The 19,073-nt window shown below is 50.4% G+C and overlaps 1 protein-coding gene across 4 annotated transcripts in view; it reads right to left on the bottom strand.

Moving 5' to 3' along the window:
• Agpat3 (1-acylglycerol-3-phosphate O-acyltransferase 3) overlaps positions 1–19,073 on the bottom strand; it is an 88,553-nt gene that overhangs the window by 23,126 nt on the left and 46,354 nt on the right. The window contains exon 1 of one of the 4 annotated variants that reach the window (XM_059244160.1): positions 4,149–4,165. The exons of 1 other annotated variant lie outside the window; for it this stretch is intronic. The gene's annotated coding sequence lies outside the window, so the exon portion shown is untranslated. Of the gene's footprint in view, positions 1–1,959; positions 2,058–4,148; positions 4,166–19,073 lie in introns of those variants that run through there. 2 more of the 4 variants (XM_059244158.1, XM_059244159.1) reach the window with 2 other exon arrangements.

Below are 19,073 nucleotides of genomic sequence, written 5' to 3'. Positions count from 1 at the left end.
GTCTGCAGCCTCAGGTGTCTGTGCTGAAACACAGCCATGGGCCGTGAATGTCAGGTCTCTCACGCAGCAGCTCACATGGGCCTTCTGGGCTCCAGTGGACTTGTGTTTCTACTGGATTTAGACAAGTTTAAAAAGTAACAAAAATTACCTTTAAACCATGACTGAGTTCATGGGGATCCTGTAGCATTACATTTTATGGGCTAGTAGATTAAAAGGTACAATTAAATGTCACACACCAGCCCCTCTAATTCCTGACAGAACTCTGCTTAGTGGCACCAGAATCACCCAAGGTTAGCTAATAGCACCTGGAAGCTGGACAGAGCATAGCCATTACAGCAGCATGTATCCCCCCTGGATTCCGAGAACAGAGCCCCAGCCCAATACCAAACCACAAAGCTACACCTCTCTCCTCCCAGAACAGGTGCCCCAGAGGACATGTGACCCAGTTCTAACTAGTGGGAGGAGAGACAGAGAGGGGAGAGGGGAGGAGGGTCTCCAAGTGAGTTTTTTGCTGTCCCAGGGAAGGTGGTAAACACCGCTCTTAGCTCCTCTTCCCCTCTGAGCTACAAAAGGACATGCAAAGCCCAGCAACCGTTCAGGATTGTGAAATGATGTTTGCACAGATACATATAAGCCCACACTTATTTCTAAGGGGATAAGCCAAGGTCTGCTAGCACTGCGGTACACCCTGAGGTCACACCAGCAGCTGCCCACTCAGGAGGCAAGGACACACACGAGTCCCCAGCTCTGTCACCTTGCACCGCCATTACTCTGAATCTACTCTCCACACAGGTAAAGCATACAAAACAGAGTGTGGTCCCATAGCTGCTAAATGTGTGACTCCAGGCTGCTGTAAGCATACTGTGACAAACAGCAGTGAGACTTCCCTGTCTTACAAGCCACGTTGATTAGGTTTCCTGTTGTGGAATATTATTTTAAGATGTGTTATATTTGCTTATGCTGTGGAAGATTTGTTTAAAGATGCAAAGATGTGTTGCATTCTTTTATGTTGCATTTGTTTGACTCGTGAAGCTGTGCTTTTTGCCTGTCTAAAACACCTGATTGGTCTAATCAAGAGCTGAATGGCCAATAGCAAGGCAGGAGAAATGATAGGTGGGGCTGGCAGGCAGAGAGAATAAACAGGAAGAAAAACCTGGGAAGAGAAGATCAAAGAGCAAGAAAAGGAGAGGAGGACTCCAGGAGCCAGCCAGCCAGCTACACAGCAAGCCCTGGAGTAAGACGTAAAGAAAGACAGACAGAAATAGAGAAGGTAAAAGCCTGGAGGCAAAAGGCAGATGGGATAATTTAAGAAAAGCTGGCTGGAAACAAGCCAAGCTAAGGCCTTTAAAAGAAAGAATAAGACTCCTCGTGTGTTTATTTGGGAGCTGGGTGGCGGGCCCCCCAAAGAGCCAAAGAAATAAAAACAACAACAACAAAACAATTACAGTTTCCTAAAGAACTACTTCACAGGGGACTCCTCGGAGCAGGGGCCTCAAGTCTCAGGGAATCAAAGCCCATCCCACTCTCACCCAGCACCAGGCCTTCTGAGCCACGGCTTTGCCAGGGCTGCCAGCTGGGATAGCTTTGGACCAGAGGAAAGAAAGCATCTCACTGGAGCTGCAGGTACGTCACCCCAGCAAGTAGAAGCCAAGCAAACTTGGGCCACTGCACAGGGGTGCAAGGCCATTTCTGAGAGATCAGCATGGCCTGGAGCCCTCTAAGCACCTTTGGAGGAGTCAGGGAACCAGAGGGAAGTGAAATGCCCCTTGAGTGCTTTTAGTATGGGATGGGTGGTTGAGGCTGAGTCCTTTTGGCCCCTAAGCTGTGGCTATAGAATGAGGCCGGAGGACTGACTGACAGGGAAGTGGAGAGTGGAAGCAGTAGACAACTCCAACGGCAGATCACACCCCAGGGCCGCCAAGCAAAAAAGCAAGGGAAGAAGCCCGGTCCCTCACTTACCCCGAGTCCCCAGCTCCAGAATCTTTGCGGCCTCCAGGGTGTTTCTGATGCTGCCCTGGCCCGAGCAGTGGTGATGGTGGTAAGGGGCGCAGAGGGAGGCCAAAGCTCCCAGGCCTGATGACTACACAATGGGCCTGTGACAGGCCTCTGGGCTCACAGGCGTGGCTGTTTCTTACACCAGGATACCACCCCAGGCCAGGGCAGAACACCATGCTCCAAGGCATGCATGTACATAAGGTAGGTGCACGCACACACACAAGCACACACACATGAATAGCACACAAGTGAGCAGTAACCAAACATGCATAATACACACAGGTGCACTACACATATACATATACTCCCGTATAGCACATGCGTGAACAGCCATACAACGCATACTGTCCACATGTCCACTCCACACATACGATATATCAGTTATCTTATACACACACTGCACAGTATGGCAGGTGCTCTTAGAGAAGTAGGTGGGTACTTCCTGTATAATACCCATTACAGTGACCATTCTTAGTCATACACTCCACTATACACATGGCAGCTCACAATGTAGCAAACTGGTGGAGTTGAATTCCAGCTTTTCCCGGGCATGGGGAGAGCCTGGTGTTCCTTCCCTCAGGCCAAGTCCAGCCCTGTAAACGCGCAGCCTTTCTGCATGCTGTCAGAAGTCTGAGGTGGTCCCAGCACTACCAAGCGGAAGGATTAGGTAAGAGGTAATGTGTGCCAAGGGGAGAGGGTGGGGGCCACAGGTGGAGCGGGGAGAGAAGCTCAGCTGGGTGGAGTGTGGCATGCCGATGTCCCTGACGCCTTCAGGCGCCTTCTCTACTGCTTTTCTCCACGATGTCCCTGCCCACCCCAGACTCGCCAGGTGCCACAGGAACACTGAGGGGTCCTCCTGAGAATGGCTCTCTGGAGTGAACCCCGAGGTGCAGGATCTCTGGAGGCCTTTCACAGACCTTGGTCAAGCACAGGGGTCTTGTCACATTTGCATTAAGTTGGCACCATACTCCACACATTTAAACTAGATTTTCCGGAAGGTAGATATTCAAATGGAACAAACTAAGTTGGTCTCAGAACAACCGCCTCAGCCTCCACAGAGCACATGGCAGTGGACTGTTACCAGTTGGGACCTGCAGCTACCAAGAAGACCGGCCTGAAAGGTAACCACAGAAGGCAAGAAAGAGTCCCACTTTCTCTCATGCACTGGGGTCATCTTCTACTCAGCAGTCAAATATCTGACTATAAACTCAGAAAATCTCAGTCGATGTGTTTTAAGGAAGGAAGTTTCTAAAATGCTACTCCAGCCAGTGGTATGTAAGAGGAAACAAACGCAGAGTAACAAGACCACTCCTGACACACAGCAAGGACACGGTGCTCTGTGGAGGGAGAGACTGCAATTGCTGTAAAAGTATATGCAGCAGCCTGTGTCCGTCCCAGTACTCACAGAACCCCAGCACAACTGTGGGCTGCATCCGTTCCCACTTCTAGTGTGTCCCCTTCACCCCACACTGTGGCCTGTACTGCGGCAGTGGCCACTCCCAGCCCCCGCCACCTTGACACCCTTCCTCGCTTATCCTTAAGGCACCAAACACTGCCACAGAAGCTGAGCTACAAGGGCTAAATGGGATAGGGAACCCGACCTTCTGCCCCTGAGGCCCCCTGGGAGGGGCCTGGTTCAGATCTTGGTAGAAGCAGCCGGGCCCTTCAGGAGGAAGGCCTGATCGCAAGAGCTCATCAATGAGAAAAATATATAAATTCATACCTAAATTCTCCTCACTCCATGTCCTACAACAGTTATCTTCTTGTGTGTGTCTTCTCTCTGCTGTCCCCAAACTTTATGCCAAATTCAAGTTTTGTTCTATAACTTATCCTAGTAACTCCACCCTACAGTGGCCAAGGCCAAGGTCCTCAAGGTCGAGGTGCCCTATCAGGCCACCCAGCTTGGCTGGCTGCTTGGGAACCAGTACAACCTTCTTGTAGTTGAGGGATGAGCCTGGCTTTCTATGTTTGGGGAGACTAGGCTCTTTCTGCTCATAGAGTAACCAGGGAATCTAGGTCAGCAGGGTTGGTGTCCTCAAAGCCGCTCTGAGCCTGCCCCTGCTCTTCCCTTCCCAGCAGGAAGCAGGCCTTCATGAGGGCAGCCTTCCACCCTCCCAGCCCAGGCAGGGACTCAGGACACCCTGGCTCCTTACCTGCCCTTCCATTTTCCTTCTCTCCCTGGGCTCTAGATTTCAGAAGGCTGGGGGAGTCTGCAGCCTCCTCCCACACCAGGGCAACAGGAGTCGGCTGGCAGGAGCTGGGATAGCACAGTGACCACTCAGCTATGTCCCCAGCACAAAAATAGCCATTCTGCCAAGTGGGTGAAACGTCAGGGCTGGCTGTGTGGCCAGCTCATGTTCACACTCGGCACGTGAGAGAGGCAGGGCTTGTGTGTGTGTGTGTGTGTGTATGGGGGGGGGCAGGAAAGCAGTGTGTAAGAAAGCAAGCCCACAGCAGCAGAGATGCCCAGCCCAGCCTGCCCACACTCTCGGCAGCCTTACCACCTCATTTGCCCCACAGGGCCCAGCCTCAAGCAATGCTATCCTCCCAAACCACAGGTGGGTGGGACAGGGCCACACACAGGGGCTCACACAGGAAGGCTGTGCTCCCGTGGCCTCCTTACTCTTAGTACAGCTCAGTGTTCCGACTGTGAGCTTTCTGTCTGACTTCACCCAACTACAGGAAGCAGCTGTCGATGGGCCACACCACCTCACGGCAGACCAGCTGTGTACGGTCTTTCCCAAAGCCAGTTCCCTCGAGCCTCTACGGCCTCATCTGGCTCTCTACTGGGCAGGGATAGTCCCTTCCTCTGTGGAGAAAGGGCCACAGACCCAGAGACTCAGTCCAGGATTACTGAACAATAACTGAATGATGCAGTCTCAGCCAATGGAGAGAGGAGGAGGAAGTGGGGGGCCACTGAGTACAGTAAGGCAAAGGAAGCAACAGGTAGGAAGAGGCTTAGGCTCTTCTCAACTCTGGGTCCAACATGCAACTCAGGCTCATCTTCCATGTGGCCCCCAACCAAGCTACCCTCGTGGCCCTCCAGGTCAAACTGGAATAACGATCCACACGTCCACATCCTCCAGAAGCTACCAGGATGTTTACAACCCTGATTCTGAAGATACCTCACACACCCTTGAGTCTCAATAATTTCCCTTTTAATGATTATTTGATTTTAAAAAGGGACAAACCCTCTCTTGCCATCACCCGAAGAACGCAGTGAAGTGACTACAGAGACAGTGTCACTGCGGGGACGGGGACCAAGAAAGGCACACTGAAGACCCCTGAGGAGGGGCTGAGTGCTGAAGGTACAGTCACAGTGTCCCACATCAGGTCAGTCCTGGGACATGCAGCAGCCCATCCCTAGCTGCAGACTCCTTAACGGCTGATCTGAGACGTGACTACAACCGAGTGCACTACATGATGAATACAGATGCCTCTCCCCCAGAGAGACACTAACTGTACGTCCTGAGGTAACCTCTGGCTTATGGAGAAATAGGGTTTAGGGCACTTTCCTGCTTTTCATATTTTTGGCACAAAGTAGTTACTTACACAATTATGAAACATTGAAAATTGAAAGACAGCCAGGTGTGGTAGCATATACCTTAAATCCCAGGACTCAGGAGGCAAAAGCAGGTGGATCTCTTTGAGTTCAAGGCCAGCTGGGTCTACGTGGTGAGTTCCAGAACAGCCAGGGCTATGTAGAAAGACCCTGTCTTAAACATAAATAAAAAAGAAAACTGAAAGACTGTATTGAAGTTCACAGCAGCTCAACAAGCCATCTGCGGCAGGGGAGGGTGGGGCTACGTCATTGACCACATTTTTGTTTTTTTCTTTGTGGTGCTGGGGAAGGAATCCAGGACCTTGATCCTATTTAGCAAAGGTGCTGCCTCTGCCCTCTGCCCTCAGCCTGAGCCTCTTCAAGCTAACTAGCTCAGCAGAACTTCCCAGTGAAGCTCTAAGTTATGCAGTGGGCACCTACACCTGATGTGGTGGCCAGACCTCATGTAGTCAGGCAGGAATAGTGACTGGCACCAACTTTTGCCACTCTGGTGGTCTGTCTTTTTCTACTACAGCCAGCACTTCCCCAGCACAACTCGATGTGCATGGCGGTGACACCCACTCCCACACCTGAGAGAAATTCCTGCGAAGCAACATTCCCAGGAAAAAGAGTATGGCCCATGCTAATAATTCACAAGGCAACCTCACACATCAGAGCTTCTGGGGTTTTGTTGTTTCTTACATTTCCATGATTATGGAGAGAAGGAATGTTACAAGTCCAGAGCCGAATTAGCCTGAGCTATCTTTAGTTCCCTTAAGAGCCATTCCTAGGCCACCTCTGTGTTTGACGCAAAATTTTTATGATTGAGGCAAATCCTTTTGGAATGTTCTGAGTTCCCTAGTTCCCACTAATCGAGGGCTAAGAATGTCATCAGATGGCATCTGAGATTACATCAGAGACTCCCCACCTGACTGTAACAAGCTACCAGATGTTTCTGCCAATTTTTGTTTTGTTTTGTTTGAGACAGGGTTTCTTTGTGTAGCTTTGGAGCCTATCCTGGAACTCACTCTGTAGTCCAGGCTGGCCTCGAACTCACAGAGATCCGCCTGCCTCTGCCCCCCGAGTGTTGGGATTAAAGGTGTGCACCACCACTGTCCATCTTCTAGAGGCATCTTAAGGTTTACAGATGATGCTAATGTGTTTCATCCCATCACGTATAGAATTTAGACTCGGTTCCTCTTTCACAATGGAGTTCCAAGCGCTCTTACCCACTGTGCCATCCTGCCCTCCCAGGATTCCTCGAATGTTGACCTGCTCTCAGTAACATTTACAGAAAGTCTGGTTTATGGAACAAGGATTTTTTTATTCTTTTACTGATACAGCCATTTACAACTTGGTGGTTAGATTTTATCCAACAAATGTCTATGTGTTTTCCCATTGGGTAAGGGCTTCACTTACTGGACAGCCACCACCTTAGCAGTGGGAAAGTCTACTATGAGCAATTATTAGTGCTGGGAGATGCTTCAGTGGGTAAAAGTACCTGCCATGCAAACCTAAGTGCCTCAGTTTGAGCCCTGGGACCCACGCAGAAAGTACGTGTGATTCCAGTACTCTGACTGTGAGATGGAAGGCAGAGACAAGAGAACCATCCAGAAGCTCACGGACTTGGTAGCCTGGCACACATGCACGGTGATAGCAAGGAGAGACCCTACCTCAACAACATGGATAGTGAGAACCAACTTCCGATTGTTCTCTGGCCTCCACACACACACTATGGCACATGGTGACTTTACTCCCACATGCAAAGCAAATACTCTACTACTTGGGGGCTGTGCTGGCTAGTTTTATGTCAACTTGACACAAGCTATAGTCATCAGAGAAGGAGGGAGCCTTGATTGAGAAAATGCCTCCCTAAGACTGGCCTTCAAGCAAGCCTGTAGAGGATTTTCTTAATTACTAATTGATGGGGGAGGAATCAGGACATTGTACATGGTCCAGACCCTGGGCTGGTGGTCCTGGGTTCTATAAAAAAAAAAGCAGGCTGAGCAAGCCATGAGGAGCAAGCCAGTAAGCAGCACCCCTCCATGGCCTCTGCATCAGCTCCTGCCTCCAGGTACCTGCCCTGTTTGTTTTCCTGTCCTGACTTCTTTCAATGATGCACTTAGATGTAGAGATGTGAGCCAAATAAACCCTTTCCTCTCCAATTTGTTTTTGGTCATGGTGTTTCATTGCAGCAATCGAAACCCTAACTAGCACAGGGTATTCCTGCTAATTTATGCTGTTGTGAAACTTACTTTATTAGGGAACTATTTAAATCTATTTGTAAGATTTGACCTGTTACATAAATCTCTCATTGTACCTATGATGTGGGCTGATGGTTAGATAAAAACAGTACTAATTGTCAAAACCGACTGATGCCTTCATCCTCAACCTACATTCTTCTGACTCTGAGGCCTACCCTGCTTATACAATAAGCATTGGGAGTCCTGTAAAACAGTGAGGTTGTGTGAGCCATCTTTACCAAAGAAGACATAGGACACCATCATAAGGTTCTTTTAAACCTGATAACTAAAGATTCAGAGCTGGTCACAGAGTCTTCCCACAGTCGGCTCTGGAGAGAGGAGGAACTAGAGAGAAGCAGGAAACACCAGGGCTGTTTCCATCAGCTGGGGGAAAAGATGGTACAGAAAGGCTTCCTTCAGCCTGGAGGGAAGGGTTGTGCTAGGGTCACTGATGGTGCCTGTGCAGCCAAACCAGGAAGTGAACCCCGAGAGCCATAGCTCACCTCAACCTTGTGCCAGCTGCTTCTGAGCCCATCCATACAGACATCAGACACCAGGGGAGTTTTATCTTCCCACACCAACCATGCAGGGTCCTGAGTGCTGAGCATCTCCATTAACTCTCACTATTTATATATAGTCCATAAGCCATTTTATATTTAGACAGTTTTTAGAGTTTCGGGGGCTGGTGAGAGGGTGAAGGCACACTTATTACGCAGGACTAGTGACCTGAGTTCAATCCTTGAAGCCCACAGAAAGGTGAAAGAGAGCCTCTGACCTCTGCATGCATTCCATGGAAGGTGCCTACACACACCTATACATACACAGGCACATGCATACACAAAAACATACACATACATGCACATTTATACACACATAGGCACATACATATATACACATACTAATATTTTTCAATTGTCTAAGATGTTGAAATTTGAGCTGGGTGGTGGTGGTGGTGGTGGTGGTGGTGGTGGTGGTGGTGCACGCCTTTAATCCCAGCACTTGGGAGGCAGAGGCAGGTGGATTTCTGTGAGTTCAAGGCCAATCTAGTCTACAGAGGGAGTTCCAGGACAGTCGGGCTACACAGAGAATCCCTATCTCAACTCCCCCTATCCCCCAAAAAGATATTTTACTTGGTATATTCCTGAAGTATAGAAACAACACAAATCCTGGCTTGGGTACATACACTGAGGATGCTATTACACCCTCCCCACCACTACGCACTCCTGCCTGCCTCCCCAGACCTTCTACCCTCCCTGGACCAAGTCATCATGTTTAAAGAGATTCAGGGAGTTTCATTATTTATAAAAGAATCCTCTCATAATTCAGCATAATTTATGATATTTTACAATTCTGGCTTTTGTCTCTCCAAAGGAATTTCATTCTGGGATACCTCCACTTTAAATGCAAAAATCTTAGAACCTAAGACAGACAAACTACTAAGGAAAAAGGAAAGAAGGTTAATCAGGTCCAGCCAACTGGATTACTAAGTTTCTACCGATACTAAAAACATTAAGATACAACAAATTAAAGAGTCTAAAAAACTCTACGACACATTCGGCCTTGTGCCCACCTTAAGGAACTTTAGCTCCAAAGATCTGAGCTGACTCTTATTCAGATTATAACATATAAACAACCTGTTTCTCATCTAAGAGAGTAAGCTCCCGCTGCCGTCAGGACCACTGGGCAGTTCTGAGGACAAGCGGAGAGAGCGTGTGGAGGGAACGCAGCCCGACTCCAGCTCACTGAGCCTAGAAAATCCCCTAAGCCAATTGTGAGGTTAAACAACAGCGCCATTTTCCTAACAACACAAGTGACCATTTTAGCCGTTTAAGCCCACGCAATCAACCCACTAATCCCAAGGATGGGGTCAGAACTGGGGCTCGCTGAAGTTGTGTTCCGCCCCATTCTGAAGACGACCGACCACCTCCCTACAAGGCTCTGCCCAGTTGCTTCATCAAATCATATCTCCTGCTATGTGAGTGTCACCAAGCCAAGCTCCTTTCTGAGTACACGTGAGTGAAGCTTCAGTTACACACTCACACACATACACACACCCATACTCACATTCACACATACACACACATAGACACACACACACACACACACACACACACACACACACACACGCTTTTCATACACACTCATACATTCATACACATGCACACACACACACTCATACACTCACACATACGCACTCATACATTCACACACTCTTCATATACACTCATAACATTCACACACATACTCATACACACTTACACACTCATATCATTCACACACACATCATTCACACACACGCTCATACATACATACTCATAACACACATACTCATGCATACACACTCATAACATTCACATATACTCTCATACACACACACACACACACACACACACACACACACACACACACACACACGCATGCACGCACACACACACACAGTCCTGACTCCAGGAGTGGCCACAAGTCCCACACCCTGCACAGCTGCCTATCACTGCAGTTAAGGCTTTGCCTCTGATTTGTTTTTCCAATGAGCACTGTAACTCAGATTACAGGAAATAATAGTACAACTCTGAATACTCGGAGGCAGGCATTTCTATGACACCCACATCGGCTCCTGAGGGTAGCACATTCAAAGCGGTTCAAAGGAGTCCCCTGACAGGTCCACGCTGCACAGGCAAGCTGATAAATAAGACTTTCTCCACTTCAGTTGCCTCCTAGAGGGATTTTTTTTCCCCTTTAGAATGGGCAACTGCTGAAGTCTGTGTGGCAAACATTATATTAGCTTGAACGTCTACAGCACAGGAGCAGAGCGTGGTCAGGGCCACTGCACCCAGGGCCTGCCCTGCAAACGGATTTCCTGGTTCACCATCCGACTGAAGATGCTGTGACCGCACAGAAGGGACCTTCAAGAGATGGTGGATGTGTAGTTGGGAGTCAGCATGCCGTCTTTTCCTGTCTCCGGGAGGACTTGGGGATCTTATACAGACATTTGGAGAAAAGTTTACTGAAAAGACACTAGAGACTGTGCCAGACTGTGGCACAGGTCGGCAGAGAGAACCCATGTGATGGCTCAGTCAGGGTTCCTATATCAGATCTGCCTTTGGCCCCATAGTGGGTGTGCACCCCCTAGTTCCTCCTGGGATGGAGGTCCACTGTGGAGAACAGGAGGAGCATGGGGGAAAGATCTCTGTGGCATGGAGAGAAGCAAGGAAGGAACAGCCCTATCCTGAGGCTGGCATGTGTGGATGTGACTCCTGGTGCTGTTGCAGCCATCATTAGGGGAGAGTATGGAAATTCGTCACAGAAAGGAGTCCAGACTGAGGGACACTGCAGTTCCTGTGCCCGGTCCCTGAACCACAGCACAGACCTCCTGTAGCAGAGACACTCCAAATTATGTGTAAGCCTTTTCCTCAAAGTGCTTATGGAGAGAGGCTGCCCCAGCATCTCCAGGGACCCTGAAAGCTCTCCTGCAGGTGTTCTACAGCCTGGCCAGGGTCTCCTCTCGGTTAGCAGTGAGATGGAGCCCGTACGCACCAGGGAACTCAGGGCCCATCACGGAGGGCCAAGGTGTGGCTGGGGCAAGGGTGCTGAAAAGTTCAAGCTGTGTGCAGCAGTGACAGGAAGAGCCATCTGCAGGGGCAGAGAATGGAAACCTGCATTTTCTCTCCTAGGACTGAACTCCAGGGGAGGAAGAGGGGCTTTGGGGGCGTGGTCATAGTGACCCTCCTTTGGGCAGTTCCTAGTAAGTTTCAAGGTTTTTTTTTTTTGAGACAGGGTTTCTCTATGTACTCCTGGTTGTCCTAGAACTCACCAGGCTGGCCCTAAATTCACAGAGATCCACCTCTGTCTCCCGAGTGCTGAGATTAAAGATGTGCACTACTAGGCCTAGCTAGAATTTATTATTTATTTATTTATTTATTTATTTATTTTTTAGTGCTCAGCAGTTAAGAGCACTTGTTGTGAGGACCTGAGTTTGGCTCCCAACACCCACAAGGTGATTCAGTCATTCTTAACTCCAGTTCAAGAGGATTTGACTTTCACAGGCATCAGGCACTCACACAGTGCACATATATACATGCAGGCAAAACACACACAAAATAAATATTTTTTAAAGAAGAATTGCGTGTGTGTGCTGGAGATGTAGCTTAATGGTTGGTAGAGCACTTGCCCACATCCCCTGGGTTCAATACAAAGAGTGTTCTTTCAGCCAGTTCTGTCCATTTGTGGCTCAGACAGTTGTTGAGTCAGTTGCAACACATGTCCAAAGTAGAGAATTCAGAGGTCATGCAGAATAGGAACCAGCATGCCTCTGCCAAAGTAGGGTAAGGGCGCAGCTCTAGCCTTGCAGAATAGACACCAGGCCCTGCACTTCCTCAGCTGACTCCTCTAGAGCTGCAGACAGTATGAGATACCAGTGTCGCTCAGTGCTAACTACCTGAGTACCCTATGAGATGCTGCTGTGAACCAGGGTCCTCACCACCTGCTGTCTGACCAGGGCCCAAGACAGCACCTGAAACAATGATGACATGCATATTCGCCTTCTGGGGTCTGGGAATTCCTTACCAACAACTGCCCCCACCTCATACAGAGCCCTAAAATCCTTAGTAAGAGAGAGAAGCATCCTCCTTCACTGGGTCTAGTATCCCTCCCTCGCTGTCCACAGTGTTTTTCTCCATGGGGTCCATGTGGCCTCTGTAAACAGCATCAACTGTCTTTATATAAGCCAAGGGTCCTAGGTCAGGTTTGATAGCCTCTGCCCACTGCTCCATCTGCAGACCCTGCTGTCATTAGAAAGACAGGCAGTGTCGTCAGATGCATGGGAGGAAGCCCTGCAGAACAGGGTGACTTGTGCGCAACCAAACATGTACTAACGCATGGGACCTTTGGGGCCAGTGCCAACTCATGGGAAATGACACTTTTCCCTCACTCAGCACATCCAAAGTGGGGACACTAGCTCCTCTAGATGGCAGCCCCGTCATCCCATCTCCTTTGATCTTCTACAGAGGAATACTGAAGACCCAAAGCTCAGACCTGTGTGTGCCTGATGTGCTCAGATCTGTGGTGTCCCATTCAAGGACTGGCATATTTTAGCTCCTGGGCCAAGAGTCTCCATGATAGGAACTCCCCAGTCTCTGCTACATTCACAGATCCCATACAGACTGGCTCACTCAGCGGGAGAAGAGCGAGGCACAAAGGCAAGAGTGTGAAGAAGACAGGAAGCATGAAGAAAAACCTGACAGACTTTGTCAAGCCTCCCAGCTCGGAAAAATCCAGCACCTCTGTCTCCATGGGACACAGGCATTGCCTCTGAACAACTTCCAAAACGATTTAGGACCAGGAAGGGCAGATGACCTCCAGTCCCTTGGCCCCTTCCCAGTTCTTATAGCCCCAGGGTGGAAGCCAGGGGGTAGAGCAGATCCTGAGTTAGGAGAGCAGAGGCAAGAGTAGCCACCCAGAGTCCCACTGGGCCCCCCACAACTGCACCACCTGCACCCACAATGCTCACACCTGTACTGTACACTCTGTACTGTCTGTACCCACAGGGTCAGCACCCATACAACCCAACATTGCCTGCACCCTCCCAGCCTGCAGCCCCATCACACACCCACATCACTCAAACCACAATGCTCAAGCTCACACTGCCTACCCCACACCTCTCTCACCAGTAGAAGTAATAGGCCAGGGCCACAGCCAGCAGTGCGACGCAGACCCCGGAGAAGAGGCAGGTTGAGGAGCTGGTCAACATGGCTACCCTCTGTCTCGTGAACTTCTCGTGGTGAGGAGGGGCCTGGCTGTGAGCGCAGGTCTCTGGCAGATTAGGGCGCAGGCCAAGGAAAGAAGTTGTGACTGGGCCTGTACTGCTCACGTCAGGTAGGCACAGTGATTACTAGACTGTCCCGAGGGCTGTGTCCTGCAGTGCCCGCCCAGCCACAGACTATCTAGTGACAGAGGACGTGTTGAAGCAGGACACAGGGCAACTGTACCACTGCAGGCTCTGCTGTCTGGCACACACTAATCCAATAAGCAGCTTTTACCAGGGGCCACTGTAAGCATGACGTAGGTAACTGGGCCCCGACCAGCCCTGGTCCCAGGGCTGGGTCTTAAGAGTGCTATAGATTCCTTACCCAGCGGCCAGAGGCTTCAGGTCCAAAGAGGAGGCCTGCCAAGTCCCAGAGTCCCCAGTTTGGTGCCCCAGACACTGTCCTTTGGGTTCCTTGTCTGATGCACTGTAAGAAGACTCACCCCACAGCCTGGACCCACTGTATGGAAGCTGCAATGCTCAGTGTCCTGTGCTCTGTGGCTTCCAGACCAAGACTTGTGAATCCCGAAGAGAAGAGTGTAAAAGCTGAGCCAAAAGATGCTGGACTAGTGAGAAGAGATGACCCAGGGGCCAGAGACTCACTCCAGGGCCCATCCCTCACAGATGGCCCTCAGTGGCTCCACCCACATGAGGATAGCGGACTCAGCTCATTAGGGCAGTGCTTGGCCAGGGCTCCCATTAGCGTTTTCTCTTTTAGGGACCTGGAGTCCTGTTGTTGACAGGAAAGGCACTGCACAGCACAGGTCGTCCACAACTCCCTCTCAGGTGCTCTGCTGCCTGGCTGCAGTATCTGGCTTGTTTTGGCCTTGTGCATAGGTCACCTGCGGCTAAGACATCAGCACCCACTCTGAGCTCCAAGAGGCTGTGGTCAGAGCATCCAGCACAGACTGGGATATCACACTCAGCTTTCTCTGGACCACCCTGGTGAAAGAACCGTAGCAATGTGTTTTCCTGGAGCCTGGTGGCTTTCCTCCCCAACACAAGTCTTTAAGTGGCTGACATCTTTACCCATGCAACCACAGAGACTAGCACACCCCGCTAAGAGTCCCTGTATCCCTTACTCACCCTTAGGGGATGCTAGGTAACAGACATTTGTCACTTTGACTGCAGAGTAATCATAACGACAAGTGCAATCAGCCACCTGGAAGATCAATATTGGCTGCCCCCCTTCCCCGCATCCCTCATGACTATAGAACCAGAGTTGATATCAGGAGCAAAACAGAACATTTGAAAATTCAGGAATCCCTTCTCCTTGCCTCAGGAACTTCTTTCCCAAGAGCAGCACTAAGGAGCCCCTCCCTGGTGAGACAGGCATGCTGGAATGAAGAAAAGGTTCACTCAATCATGTTAGGAGCCTGGGCACCAGGCAGGGGACGGGCAGGAGGAGGCAGGCTGTTCCACCTGGCGGTAGCAAGAGTGCCACTGTGTAGCTCCTACTGGGAAGACCTCACACCTTCTCTAGACTGGCATGTTCACACAACCGAAGGAGGGCCCCTTTCGCACTAACTCAAGGCAGATGTGACTGGCCGCTGTGCAACACCGACCTCACACTTTCTTTCAGCAAGACCCGGTGGAGCATGGCATTATCCATGGAGCAAGGAGTCCAGCTCTGGGGGAACCATGACTGCTTGAAGCTGGCTACTAGGGGTGGTCTTCATCATAGTTCATAAGATGCCCAGAATCTAAGAGGGCATCTGCCCCAGTGGCAGGGTGCAGAAAGATACCCCCATGTCTGCACCATGGTAAGATTGCCAAAGCAGGGGACATGTCAGCGAAAAGGGGCCAGGCCTGCAGTGAGAACCACGACCGAGCTCAGATGTATCCACAACATCCAGCTTAGGGCAGATTCTACTTTTCCAGCAGAAGCTGTACCAACCATGCCCTCCAATGGGCTCTTGACTCAAAGGATGGGCTTCACCTACAGACACCCATCCGGAGGAGCACAAGTCAACAGGGCCCACACCTGAGCACTCACTGTCCTTGGGTTTGGGGGAGGAGCCCTCTTACCTTAAAGCAATCACGGATGTAAACAGAGCATTTACTCTTAAACAAGCCCAAAGATTGCCCTTGGAGGAGGCACTTGGGGACAGTCACCCAGGCAACCCATGGCCTGCTGTGATTCGCCCATTTTCCTTAATGTAGAAGGAGGATACTGCTTACATCAGGGCTGGCAAGGTTTGGATGAAGTCCCTGATTCCACTGGGAGTGCTTCCTCGCTATGGTGTTTCTACCTCCCATCCCCCAAAACCTGAAGAAATGGATCCCCTTAAACAGTCGTGGCTGTCCTGGCACTCACCATGTAGACCATGCTGCCTCAAACTACCCACAGAGATCTGCCTTCCTCTTTGCTGGATTAAAATGTGTGCACCACCATTTCTGGCAAGATTAAAACTTTTAAAATTGGGCAAGGACCAGGAAGAAGGTTCAGCAGGTTAAGGCACTTCACCAAGCCTGACGACCTGAGTTCAATTCCCAGGACCCATATGATGGAGAGAACCAACTCCTAAAAGTTACCCTCTGACTTCCACATTTGTACCATGGCTACAGTAAGTAAACATGTTATAAATAAACCAAGAAATGAAGTGGGCCAGTCTCCTGTCCACAGTGTCCTCTCTGCTGGTCTTGGTAATACATCTCACTCAGGGAGTCTGCAGAGATTCCATGACACGTTACCTCATGCCCTAGTCCTCTATCTCAATCCCCTTTCCATTTGGCCTGCCCTCGGGATGGCCCTCAGGGTGGAGAACTCCTGTGTGTGGCCAAAGCTTGGCTGAGGGATTCCTGCATGTACACTTCTTCCGGTGGAGTGTTAGCACACAGCCTCTTATCAGGGTTTGGCTCAACTCTATAGGCTCCCTGGCCTGTGGCCCGAGGTACGGACAAAATGACGTGTTTGAATGTCAGTGCCAGCTCCACCCAGCAGGTACAGGTGCCCTCTCCACTGCAGACCTGTGACATTCCCCAGGTCCTCAGCCATGAAGAATGCTCATCTGCGGGCTCTCCAGCTCACCTCTTGATGCTGTGCTTGTCTGTTACCCTGGGACTCTGGGGACCTGGCCTTGCCCTTCTCTCTACTCAGTGCTAGGTTGTAAAGACACTGGGAAGGATGGTTTAAAAAAAAAATAGCACCTAGGATTTGCTGGACATGACAAAGTCCTAAGTGGCCAGCTGTTTCCGAGGACACTGTCACTGTGGCTGAACCTTTTCTATGGAGGAAACAGGCCAAGACTCAAAAGAACGCGTAGAAAAAGCAAAAGCAGATAAAAAGGACTACATCAAACTAAGAGGCTTCTGCAGAGCAAAGGACACAGAAACAGCATGAGGAGGTGGCCTTGGACTTGGGGAACCTACCAGTCAAACAGCTTTTCAGGCCTGTGACGTTAATACTGACTGCCAATTTGACAGGGTCTGTGATCACCAAAAAGACAAGCCTCTAGGCATGTCTGGGAGAGTAGGGCTGGGAGATGGCTCAACGGGTAAATCACTTGCTTTATGGAGTCCTGAGTTTAAATCCCAAGAACCCACATAAGGCTGGACATGGTGGCTAGAGGCTGTAATCCCAGTGTGCTTCTGGGATTTGAAGGTGGTGAAGACAGGAGTCTCCCAGAAGTAGTAGCCTGGAGTATACAGCCATAAACAATAGATACTCTGCCTCAAACACGGTTAGAGACAGAGACACAGACAGACAAGGGTGGGGAGGAAGAGGATTAAAAAAGATTAGGTTAACCTCTGGACATGCCCCTTGGGGATTATATAAATTAGGTTAATCAAAGTAGAAAGACTGATCCTAAATGTGGGCGGGTTCATCCCATGGGCTGGGATCCCAGAGTAAGTAAGCAGGAAACAGTGAGCTGAGCACCAGCATTCACCTCTCTGCTCCTGACCTGGGACCAGCTGCCTCTTCACACTCCTGTACCATGTCTCCCTGCCCCCCAGATGGCTGTGCCTTCCAACTGTGAGCCCAAGCAAACTCTTCTTTCCTACCTTGCTTTTGTCGAGTATTTCGTCACAGCAACAAGACAAGTGTCTAAGTCAGAGACCAGTGTCCAACAAGGGGCTCAGTTCACGATCAAGCCACAGATAACAGAACTGTCCCTAAAGACAACATGCAGACAGATGGCCAAGAGATGCTGTGAGGAGTATTCACTGGCATGGTGCAAAAATCAATACCTACAGTAGCCGTCATCCGGACAAGTGCTGGCGAGGGCGTGGGGGAAGGGGCCATTGCACATCAGTACAGCCGTTATGGTACAACACTATGGAAGTTAAGAAACGAGAGATACCTTATCACCTAAGTGTCCATCAGTGGATGAATGGGCAGCGAAATTAGTACATGCACACAATGGAATATTATCCAGCCATAAAAATAAATAAATAAGACAAGTCTTGACATCTGCATCAGTGTGGATGAAATAGAGAGCGTTGTGTTAAGAAAAGTCAGGCAGAGAAGACGTTCTGCACATTCTTACTCAGGTGGAATCTGCGAAGTCCATCTCATAGACACAATGTAGAACTGCTGGGGTCAGTGGCCGTGAGGGTCAAAGCTTCAGACACACTGGAGGAGTGGTGGGGCTGTGTGGCACTGTGTGACAACCACAGTGACTGACTGCACTGCCCTGGTGCCTCTGTCCCAGATGGCTGTTATTAACTTCCTACCCCCTCTCCATCCCAGAAGTGTCCCCAGCACAGGACAGCCCAGGGCTGGCCCCAGCACTCCCATGGCTCAGACACTTGTTAAAAGATGCCATGTTTTGGCCTCCTCAGATACCCTGCTCTCCTGATGTTCTGAGTCTGAAGAAAGCACCCTGGCTGAACTACAGCACGATGCCAGGACGCCGATGCCCTCTCCCCAGGCTAGGCTCTGAGTGCGGCGGAAACACATTGTCCAGGCAGCCAGGCACCTCTGCCTGCTACCTTGCTATGCTTACTAGGTTAATGAGCCCAGGTCGCCATTTGATCAGCTTACCAAGTTTGCTGCAAGTCAGGAGGCCAGTGAGGCATCAGGACCACTCAAGGAGGAAGCTGCCTGGTGCTCACCTGCCCCGCCCACGCTTCCCTGGTTCTCACCACGCCCATCCCTCCAGCTCTGCCTCTAGACTGGCAGCTGTTTCCTGCGGTTCCAGGGAGGAGCCAGAGTTGTTACTGGTGCTGGATGGCGCTCCCTCCTGGCCCTCACATGCTCACAGGGTGGAGGGCTCTGTGCCCCACTCTCAGCCTGGCTCTGTAGGGACCCATTCATTGGATAGACACTGGAAGGAAGTGCCCACTGTCCGGCTTCTCACCCCAACCTGCCCTCCCCATCTTTACATAAGCAAGCGCACGCAGAATAAAAGCAGAATCCCACCTGCATCTGGCTCCGTGCCGCAGGGATGGCGGAGAGTCCAGGAGCACAGCAGTGAGGAATCTCAGGGACCCAGCTGGTAAAACGCCCTTCCAACAACATGGGGACACGTGGGGAATGGAGTTACTATGT

This window comes from Peromyscus eremicus, chromosome 16_21 (genome assembly GCF_949786415.1).
Source record: "Peromyscus eremicus chromosome 16_21, PerEre_H2_v1, whole genome shotgun sequence".
Lineage (NCBI taxonomy): Eukaryota > Metazoa > Chordata > Mammalia > Rodentia > Cricetidae > Peromyscus > Peromyscus eremicus.
This window is presented reverse-complemented; position numbering and strand designations above follow the sequence as displayed.